The sequence below is a fragment of the Lolium perenne genome, chromosome 4 (assembly GCF_019359855.2).
Source record: "Lolium perenne isolate Kyuss_39 chromosome 4, Kyuss_2.0, whole genome shotgun sequence".
Classification (NCBI taxonomy): domain Eukaryota; kingdom Viridiplantae; phylum Streptophyta; class Magnoliopsida; order Poales; family Poaceae; genus Lolium; species Lolium perenne.
In genome coordinates, this window is record NC_067247.2 from 204590980 (window position 1) to 204601111 (window position 10132).

The window sequence follows — 10132 nt, forward strand, 5'->3', positions numbered from 1 at the left end:
AGAGGTAGATGATATGTCCATGGAGGACATCGCATTTGCTAACACATTAACCTCTCCCTCGTTTCTGTCTTCTTATGTTCCACTAGGTTCCACGGAGGACGAGTTCCCGCTCATGGAGACGATGTACATGGTGCATGAAGATGATGATATCTCACCATGCTTGCTCCAAGATGGACATGTCGACCACATGGACCCTCCTACTTCCACAACATCTACCTCAAATGAGTCGGCCTACAAAGGTAACAACATAGGTGTTGATGATGCCATGATCCCACTAGTGGACATGATGACTTATGAGTGCATGCATGATCTTGATGATACATTTGCCACGTCACATGCTACTTTCATATTCCCATGCGATGCTTTGCTTGATAACATGGTTGATCATGTGGAATTGATTGCGTGTGATCCCATGACCATGCCATGCTATGAGAGCTTCACTTTTTCCCCGCTTACTTGCAATGATAACGATAATGATCATGCTTGTGTTGTGACACCCTTGATGAACACTTGCTCCTTACATAGGGTTGTCGACAACAATGATAACATGTTGAACATGATTTGCCCAAAATGTTTGCACTACTCCATGATCCTTGCATCCAAGATTGTGAACAATTGCTCTTTCTTATGCTTGGTATGCACAAATGATTCTTTCATTGTCCATGAGATGGCCCCCATAGCCTTCTCTATTTTTGATGATCATGAGTTACCACATGCCATGAATGCACCTTCTTGCCATATGCACCATCACCATGCATTTCATACTATCTTGATTGACACTAATGGTGATGTGCACAAGACATGGAACATCATGATGGATGATGTGTTCCTCTACCATGCACACACGTTTTTTGTTTTCTCTTTTGTGTGTATAGGTACCCGAATGACAACTTCCACCGCTACGGAGCATGAGCTCACGAAACGCGCAATTGAGAGCTACCCCAACACGGACGAGATACATGATCCAACCCATGGGATTCACGCCAAAGGGTATGTTCCCAAACGCCTTTGCCCTCGTGTGTTTCCGGCTTGTCTTGTCGAGCTTCCGGTTTGGTCCAATGCCTCGTCACCTCTTTTGCTTCTTTCGCAACATATCTTGACACATCTTGTTGGCACAATGGTTGTTGTATGTCTTGATGTTATCATCATACACTCCGAGAATCTCAAGGACCATGTCATACATGTGAGAGACACCTTATGCATCTTGTGCCACATGTCACTCATAAAGTTGCTCTTCTTTGGATTTCTCATTTCATCTTTGGCATTTGACATGGATTCTTTGACACTTGAGGATACCCATACTTGGCTCACGCCAACCATACTTTCCCAAGCTAGAAGTTTCCATCCCTTTGCCATTGCACATAACAATTTTGCCCACAATTTTGCCGCCGTTACTTGCCTTTTGATTGTTCCATTTGTGTGGGACAATGCTACACATCACATTTTTGACACCTTACAAAGCACACTCTTACATACACAAAATTTTGCCCTACCACATTTTGGATACACCGACACTCTTTTGATCCCCATTTTTGCCAAATGTCCCCTTGAGAAAGGACTTGATGCTTCGTATTTGATTGAGAGCCTCTTATTCGCCGATCAAAAAATTGGCATCCACAAGCTTTCCGTTCGCAAGTTGTTTTTCCTCAAGTTCTTCTTCGACCGCTTCATCGACAAACAAACTCCAAAGTACTTGGTGAGCAAGACGTTCACCCTCTCGGACCTCTCGCCACAACATGGAGATGAGGAGGAACAAGAGTCGAGGACGACTCTTCCCCAAGGGAGGGGGGGGAGATGATGTAGCCCCGCCTATCGTCGACTCTACACCATGGCCAAAGAGTCCCCCAAGTGGACCGACAACCCTAACCCACGCTACACGTGACAAGGTGAACTCCTTCCTCTCGATACTCGACCTCAACGCCCACTTGAATGGAATGCTACCTCATGCCAATGTATGTGTCATTAGGTGCAAGTCTCATCAAGGACATGAGGAGGAGGAGGACACACCATTGTACAAGGGAGAAGAAGAAGAAAGAAGAGAGAAGAAGAAAGAAGAAGAAGGGAGGAAAGGAAGAGAAGAGGAGTGGTGGCCGGCACCTCCACCCAATGGTGGCCGGTACCTCCAGCCAGAACTGGCCGGCACCACCATCAAATGGTGGCCGGTACCACACACAGGAGGTGGCCACGCGGGAGGAGGCAGGCCCGGTACTACCGGCCACCTCTGGCCGGTACTACCGGCCGGCCAAGGCGCGCCCAGCCTCAACCATGATGGCCGCGCGGGAATGAGGGCCCCCGGTACCCCAGGCCGGAGCCTCCACCCAGGGCCTGGCCGGTACCTCCGGCCATGGTACCGGCCGAGGTACCGCTCGTGCGCCCAACTATACTGGACATCTCATCCGTTTTTGATGCATCTTCCGGTACCCCCACCGGAGGTACCGCCCGGGGTACCGCCCGCGCGCGAATGACTCCAATCTGAGCCATCCTTTTACATCTGGACGCTCCTAGTTTATTCAGTTGTATTTCCTCTTTTACCCTTGGACGAATCTGGCTATATGTATCTCTTGTGCTGCTCATTTCTAGGGTTAGACAAGATTTGGCTTAGAATAGATTTAGAGCTTTGTCTCCCTAGGGTATCATCCCTCTATAATCAAGGCCACCCTTGTTGTTGATTGGATTTGTGAGTGAGATTCTAGTGTGGTGCACTCTCTCTCCCTCACCGATCTTCGTCTCCAACACCGGGTCTCTCACCTCGGAATTCTACCGCGGTCTCTTCCGTGGGTGATTCTATTCGGCGTGGTCCATCGAGCCACGAGGGTAAGCATCGGTTGTATCGGGTTGGTGTGCGTGCGTGTGTCCTCGTGTTCCTCGCGTTCGTCGTGTTAATCGTGTTCTTCGTTTCCCCTCTTTTCCCCTTTCGATTCCGGGTCAATTCGCGAGATCGGGCCACAAACGGGGTCTTAGACCTCATCATTTGTACTGTCTGCAATATTACCACCGTCAACCACACGCCAGTCCTGGACAGCAAAGCACTTTTCTGGTGCCGTTACTACTGCTCATATTTATTCATACCACCTGTATTTCACTATCTCTTCGCCGAACTAGTGCACCTATTAGATGTGTTGGGGACACAAGAGACTTCTTGCTTTGTGGTTGCAGGGTTGCATGAGAGGGATATCTTTGACCTCTTCCTCCCTGAGATCGATAAACCTTGGGTGATCCACTTAAGGGAAACTTGCTGCTGTTCTACAAACCTCTGCTCTTGGAGGCCCAACACTGTCTACAAGAATAGAAGCTCCCGTAGACATCAAGCACTTTTCTGGCGCCGTTGCCGGGGAGGAAAGGTAAAAGGCACTCATACTTCGGTTCCGGTGTAACGATGCTTTTCTGGCGCTATTGTGTGTGTGCTCGAAGCTATTTCCTTTAGATCCTGCAATTGCATCTTTTTGTTTCTTGTTTACACTAGTTAGGCATAATGGAAAACAACAAAAATATGAGAGATCTTTATGAACTTTATTTTGAATTAGGACATGATGTGTTTGAAGAGAGAATTAAAAAACCCATGGAACTTTATATGCATGCTAATGGGAATGTTATTAATATGAATGCTTTGAACACTATTGTTGCTAATGCTATGGAAAATTCTAAGCTTGGGGAAGCTGGTTTTGATGAGCATGATCTTTTTAGTCCCCCAAGCATTGAGGAGGAAATTTACTTTGATAATACTTTGCCTCCTATTTATGATGATTATAATGATAGTAGTCTTTTGTTGCCACCTGTTATGGAGGATAAATTTGATTATGAGTACAATATGCCTCCTATATTTGATGATGAGAATAATAATGATAGCTACTTTGTTGAATTTTCTCCCACTACAACTAATAAAATTGACTATGCTTATGTGGGTAGTAATAATTTTATGCATGAGACTCATGATAAGAATGCTTTATGTGATAGTTATATTGTTGAGTTTGCTCATGATGCTACTGGATATTATTATGAGAGAGGAAAATATGGTTGTAGAAATTTTCATGTTACTAAAACACCTCTCTATGTGCTGAAATTTTTGAAGCTACACTTGTTTTATCTTCCTATGCTTGTTACTTTGCTCTTCATGAACTTGTTTATTTACAAGATTCCTATGCATAGGAAGCATGTTAGACTTAAATTTGTTTTGAATTTGCCTTTTGATGCTCTCTTTTGCTTCAAATACTATTTCTTGCGAGTGCATCATTTAAACTGCTGAGCCCATCTTAATGGCTAATAAAGAAAGAACTTCTTGGGAGATAACCCATGTGTTTATTTACTACAGTACCTCTATTTTATATTTGTGTCTTGGAAGTTGTTACTACTGTAGCAACCTCTCCTTATCTTAGTTTTGTTGCATTGTTGTGCCAAGTAAAGTCTTTGATAGTAAGGTTCATACTAGATTTGGATTACTGCGCAGAAACAGATTTCTTTGCTGTCACGAATCTGGGCAAAATTTTCTGTAGGTAACTCAGAAAATTATGCCAATTTACGTGAGTGATCCTCAGATATGTACGCAACTTTCATTCAATTTGAGTATTTTCATTTGAGCAAGTCTGGTGCCTCTTAGAAATTCATCTTTACGGACTGTTCTGTTTTGACAGATTCTGCCTTTTATTTCGCATTGCCTCTTTTGCTATGTGGGATGGATTTCTTTGTTCCATTAACTTCCAGTAGCTTTGGAAAAATGTCCAGAAGTGTTAAGAATGATTATGTCACCTCTGAACATGTGAGTTTTTGATTATGCACTAACCCTCTAAAGAGTTTGTTTCGAGTTTGGTGTGGAGGAAGTTTTCAAGGATCAAGAGAGATACAATATGATCAAGGAGAGTGAAAGCTCTAAGCTTGGGGATGCCCCGGTGGTTCATCCCTGCATATTTCAAGAAGACTCAAGCATCTAAGCTTGGGGATGCCCAAGGCATCCCCTTCTTCATCGACAAATTATCAGGTTCCTTCTCTTGAAACTATATTTTTATTCGGTCACATCTTATGTACTTTACTTGGAGCGTCTGTATGTTTTTGTTTTTGTTTTTGTTTGAATAAATGTTTGTGTGGGAGAGAGACACGCTCCGCTGGTTCATATGAACACATGTGTTCTTAGCTTTTAATGTTCATGGCGAAGGTTGAAACTGCTTCGTTAATTGTTATATGGTTGGAAACGGAAAATGCTACATGTAGTGATTGCTAAAATGTCTTGGATAATTTGATACTTGGCAATTGTTGTGCTCATGTTTAAGCTCTTGCATCATATACTTTGCACCTATTAATGAAGAAATACATAGAGCTTGCTAAAATTTGGTTTGCATAATTGGTCTCTCTAAGGTCTAGATAATTTCTAGTATTGAGTTTGAACAACAAGGAAGACGGTGTAGAGTCTTATAATGTTTACAATATGTCTTTTATGTAAGTTTTGCTGCACCGGTTCATCCTTGTGTTTGTTTCAAATAACCTTGCTAGCCTAAACCTTGTATCGAGAGGGAATACTTCTCATGCATCCAAAATACTTGAGCCAACCACTATGCCATTTGTGTCCACCATACCTACCTACTACATGGTATTTCTCCGCCATTCCAAAGTAAATTGCTTGAGTACTACCTTTAAAAATTCAAAATTTATCACCTCTGATTTGTGTCAATGTTTTATAGCTCATGAGGAAGTATGTGGTGTTTATCTTTCAATCTTGTTGGGCAACTTTCACCAATGGACTAGTGGCTTCATCCGCTTATCCAATAATTTTGCAAAAAGAGCTGGCAATGGGATTCCCAGTCCCAAATTAATTAATAAAAATAGACACTCCTCCATGGTATGTGATTGTTGGACGGCACCCGAAGGATTCGGTTAGCCGTGGCTTGACAAAGCAAAGGTGGGGAGGAGTGTCATCATAATAAAACTAAAATAAAAAGGCACTCCTTCATGGTATGAGATTGTTGGCAGGCACCCGAGGATTCGGTTAGCCATGGTTTGTGAAAGAAAGGTTGGAAGGAGCGCCACCCAAAAATAAAAATAAAATGGGAGCCGCTCTTTGAAGGTTTGTCTGGCAAGGGGGTTAGAGTGCCCACTACCATTCGTTGACAACAACAAACACCTCTCAAAATTTTACTTTTATTGCTCTCTATATGTTTTCAAAACCAAAGCTCTAGCACAAATATAGCAATCAATGCTTCCCTCTGCGAAGGGCCATTCTTTTACTTTTATGTTGAGTGTAACGACCTCGGATTTGGTAGGATCCAAAGTCCCTGTGATTAAACATGCTAGTCCCTGGATCATTAGCAAGCACTCACAGTCGATGACTTATCATGTAAAACACAAGTCTTTATTAAACGATTTGAATAATCCAGAGTACAAATATTACAAATTGCATAGCCAAAGGCTAGCTCAATACAACGAAAAACGAAATAACATCTTGGAGTCCCATCAATGCCACAGGCTGGTTGAGTGTAGACTCGCGACCTACGCATTCTCACAAGTCGTCGAATAACCTGCAACATGAAAGGTTGCAGCCACGATAGTGGTCAATACTTTGAATGTATGGCAAATTACACCGAGAAGAGGAAAATTGACTACATCTACATGCAAGGCAGACAAGAGGAGGCTTGAGGTTTTATTTGCGTAAAGCCAATTTTTTTCTTAAGAAGTAGATAAAATTCTTTTATCCTACTTTGCAAAATTTTGATAAAGTAATATTGGCCGAGTGGAGCACATGGATATTACACACCAAGTGTCCAAATCAACCTAACACTTGGATATGACACACCAAGTCCCAAACACTTGGATATTACACACCAAGTCCCGAGCACTTGGATATTACGCACCAAGGCCCCAAAACCCACCTATGAACGATATTACACACGCCATATGGTTTTGAAAATTCCTTTGAAAAAGAGAGAGGAAATCCTTCAGAGGCTCCATCCTTCAGATGCTCAAATTGTCCTGTTACCGTGGACACGGCTGATCGATCAGGTTAACACTCTCGAGAGGTTGCGCTCTTTACCCACAATTCACAACCAAGCCTTTTTGCCAAAATTCTTCATCTTCATTAAGGCCAGGACGAGGTCACGACGAAGCTTTTCCTTAGCAGCCCCTCTACCTTCCGGATCCGCCCGTGCCCAAAATTCCTCCCAATGGCGGTACCCAGGCGAGGTTTCCCACTAAGTACTTAGCCAAGACAGAGCCCATATTGTATTGTGGTTGCACTGGAAGCTTCTGATATCTGGAACATGGCAGACTTCTTTGATCCTGGGCGGCAGTCCTCCACCAATCTTCACACTCGTTGTCCCGTCAAAACCATTCCGCCCAGAAGAAAACTTAATTTTATTTTGAAGGAGGATTTTGGGAGAAAAGTTGCGCTCATAAACAGAGCTCAAGTACTTAGAAAATTTTCTTGTTTCGAACCCCTTTTGATATTTGCGTAGCATAGGCATAGCACTTAGAAAAATTTAGGGATTCCTATGGCCATCATATCTAGTGGAAATATTTCTAAGTAATACTTCTACTCATGGCAATCTACAAAATAGCACACAAACTTGTAAAATATTTACCAAGTAAAATCTACCAAAACATCCTACACATGCATACAAATCATTTGAAGGAAAAAGACATGCATAGTAGAAAACTTGGGACAAACATATAAACAAAGGTGTAACTTGCCTTAGTATAATTTCATGATGATTTCTTCCTTGTGAACTTTCTCTCGCACTCCGAATAAATCTAACGCATAGAAAAAATACAAGCAATAAACAACCATTGCAAATAAAGAGCCAACAAAACACATAATAATGTAAAACAAAGGAAAATGCAAAATAATATTAAATAACATATTTATTTCGTGGTACAATAGTTATGTTTAGTACAAATGTTAGATATGGTCATAAGGATCAATTTGCGAATAGGAATTAATTTAATAGGATTTATATAACTCCAAATATGTTCAAATTGAGGTTTAAGATTCAATATTACAAACGTGAAAATTAGTTACTTATAATTCGAAAATTCCAGCTTCAAGGTGTAGATAATGTAATTCTGAAACTAACACAAAAAGAATGGATTAAAAAGGAGTTACGGTTATTTAATTATGATTTTCGGAAGTATTCAGATTTCGTTGTTTTCACGCACGGACGTGGCGCGTCTCGGAATATCCGATCTTGATCTAACGGTTGTGGCGCTCCTCGGCTTTGGCTTCGGCTGGCGGCTTGGCTCGGCTTCAACTTGCTCGGCTTCAGCTTGGTTTGGCGTCGGCCACACGTAACAACAGGAAATAACGTGCTAATACACTAAACTCAATTTTTAGCTGATAAACTCAAAACTTCTATAATTTGCAAAATTAGTATCAGTGGGTAGAGGATTTGATTACGAATTCAACGCAAAAAAACAAAATCTAGAACAAAGCTCTAGATTTAAAGATACAAATTTTTGAAGTTTTGACCAAAGAAGGAGCTAGCTCTGTGATGGATCGATCGAACCATGCACTGGTACCGGTTCAGTAATTGGCCTAACATGAATCCTTGGATTTAGATCTAACGGCTCAGAACAACAAGTAAATTAGCCTAACGATTGTGAGACTTACAGCACCCGCGCGTGATCAGCGACGAGGAAGGAGACGGTGGCGCCAAACTCGGGTGCGGACGGAGACGGTATTCTGGTGCTCCTCCGGCTTGACGAAGTGGTTGACGGGTTCCCCCTCTACCTCACAGTGTCAAGGGCGTCAACGGCGTCCGTCGGCTTGGTCCTGAGCGGCTGCTATTCCCAGCTGGAAGCTGCGAAGTCCGGCCGAAGTTCGGTGGTCTCGCCTGCGTGTTCTCGTGGTTCTGCGGAAGGGGAAAAAGATTAGGAGAATGAGATCGAGCAATCTGCGAATCTTAGACAGAGAAGGGCGAGGCGAGGAGTCCTGAAACCTCGTCTTCGAGTTCGCGACGGCGGAACTCCGGCGAGATCGGTTTGAGCTCTCGGGTGGTTTAGAGTTTGTGCTTTTTCGAAAAACCGAGAGAGGTTGCTGCGGGGGATTATATAGAGGGGTTTTCGTGAAGTAGGGGCAACGAAATCGGCCGAATCAAGATGTCTTGCCGGGATTGATTAGTTACAGGATGAACTCTCGTATAGGAGATGGTCTCCAGGAAGATGATGACAGGTGGGTCCATGTAATAAAAAAAAATTGAACTTGAGGCTATCAATTGGTTGGAGCCTGGAGCGATGTGCACGGCCGCTCGTGTATATGGGCGTGGTTGGCCTGGCCGTTCAGTTCAGGTACGTGCACTTTATCTCTTCCATTTTCTTTTTTTGTTTCTATTTCTATTTTTTTATTTAGGAAAAACTCTAGAGATAACTATTCAATTAAATCTGAAAACCAAAACATGTAAATTGGATGGGGAAATCCCTTTTCCGCCTGAAATAAAATATGCAAAAAAATATTTTTATACACTTTGGCTATATAGCTACTGCATTTTTTTTTAATAATTTAGGGGAGTTTTAGTTTCAATCACTCAATCAATTCAACATACATGAAATATAAAATAAGTCATTTTTGAATGAGATTTAAAATATAATGAAAAATCCAACATTAATCATGATGAAGTCATATTATCATCTCTCTTGATTTTCCCAAAATAAAGAATGTTACTTAGATGCAGATAACACCGAACAAAATCTTCTCCAAAAATTTACTTTTAATTGGAAATGTCATATTATTTCCTCTCTTGAAACATTGGAAAATATTTGGAAGGATCCAAGAACTCAAATAATAATCAAACGGGCATATCAAGCATTAATCCACCATAATTTGGGAAGTCATTTTATTCCCTCTCATTAATAATTCAAGTATGGTTGGATGAAGATTTTATATGTCACTAAAATTCAACAACTTGGATAGTCATGTTAATCCACTCATATAAACTTGAGAAGACAATTAAAACAAGGTTGGAAAATAAAATTCAAACAAGTCATCAAAAATTCTTTTCATTCATAATTCCAATCAAAGTCAAACAATTCAATCAACTTAATTTGTTAGTTTTAACATTCCAAAATTAGGAAAATTTTGGGATGTTACAGACTACCACCCTTAAAAGGAATCTCGCCCTCGAGATTCGAGAAGGCTAGAAAGAAAGAAAGGTTTGGG

At 41.7% G+C, this 10132-nt stretch overlaps 1 long non-coding RNA gene across 1 annotated transcript; it reads right to left on the reverse strand.

Annotated features, from left to right (window-relative positions):
• Positions 1–6310: 6310 nt before the first annotated feature.
• Positions 6311–9196, reverse strand: LOC127295114 (uncharacterized). Its single transcript, XR_007847538.2, has 4 exons — positions 8916–9196; positions 8588–8828; positions 7672–7731; positions 6311–6503 (listed from the first exon to the last, which is right to left on the reverse strand). It is a non-coding gene; the product is annotated as an uncharacterized lncRNA (long non-coding RNA).
• Between the last annotated feature and the right edge of the window lie 936 nt (positions 9197–10132).